Below are 1,370 nucleotides of genomic sequence, written 5' to 3' on the forward strand. Positions count from 1 at the left end.
TTCAGGTAAATATGACAGAGTTACCAAGTGATTGACATGTCCAAAATGAGCCATCAAGGGCTGTCACCTCATCCCCTCCACCAGCTCAGAGAATGTCCTGACCAACTGCACGTGGGCAGCACAGCCTGTGGAGGTAACCAAGGGCATCCACCTACAGCAGGAAGTCAGAGCCAGAAATAATTGTGTGTCCCTATGCTCGTGCACTTGTAGGGAGATATCATTTACAATTTACACACACTTGGCTCTTTCTACCCAACGAAAGCACTTTGCCTGTTTTTAATATCATCGGGGATAACCACAACTGACATAAGGATTAAGTAAGAGATGGGGGTTTAGGTACTTTAAGAAACAAATAGACATTGCACTTGTGGCCATGGAGGTATTGATATTCCATAGCTACAGCAATAAACTTCAGATTGCTCTTCACTGCCACATGAAGTTGGGATGTATGTGCAGGCAGGTTTCAAGGAAAAATGGTGCATCAGATTGAAATCTGCACTGGGGCTGCAGTTTTAAATGATGCTATAGGAGGAAACCTTCCCTAGGATTTTGTATGTCCATCTTTTCTTTTGGATAAGGTAAATAATGCATAGTCAGGGTGCAGGAACAACTGATTTTGCAAATTGTTAATAAATAAATACTAATAAAACATGGAAATTTTTACAGATTCTCGAATGCCAATGAAAAGCTGTTCTGAACCCAGTGCTGGGCATGAATGGAACTGCTGAGGGACCTGGCCTGAAAAAGCTCCCCCTGCATGTTGCAAAAACCAGCCTCAACCATGACTGATTTTAATCCAAATGAGCTGGTATAAATAAAGCAGATCTTTTTCTTTTCTCTTCCCTCATAATTTTATTTTTCTCAGTTACAGTTAGTCCAGAACTCAGATCTAGAAGAGCATGAAAAATTTACCACTGAATGAAAAAAAAAGGTTTAAATGGAACATTTGATTCTTCCTGGCCTGATTACCAGAATACAAGAAATGATTCCATGGAAATCAATGTAGCTGTAGGAAAGTAATCTCAGTATAACCATGAAAATCTATCAGCCTGCAAGTTACAAGCTTGCCATAAATAAATGTTTGTCTATCCCACTTGTTTCCACTTTCCATGAACAACACTGAAATGTGAGGTTAAACTTGGTGTGTTCTAACCCTGCATTGCAAATAAGGCCTTCCTGGGGCTCCTGGACCCTCCGCTGTCACAGGCACCTACCCAAGTGTGTGTTGGGGGAGAGAGGCACAAAGCCACAAGGCTTCCCAGCAGGATGGTGCCCAGTAAGAGGCAGGGGTGCCATTCCTAAGCAACAGCTATGGCAAGTAACTGGATGTGGTGTGTAGAGAAAGCTAATGAGGACAACCACTCTGGCTG

The sequence above is a fragment of the Corvus brachyrhynchos genome, unplaced genomic scaffold (genome assembly GCF_000691975.1).
Source record: "Corvus brachyrhynchos isolate BGI_N302 unplaced genomic scaffold, ASM69197v1 scaffold101, whole genome shotgun sequence".
Lineage (NCBI taxonomy): Eukaryota > Metazoa > Chordata > Aves > Passeriformes > Corvidae > Corvus > Corvus brachyrhynchos.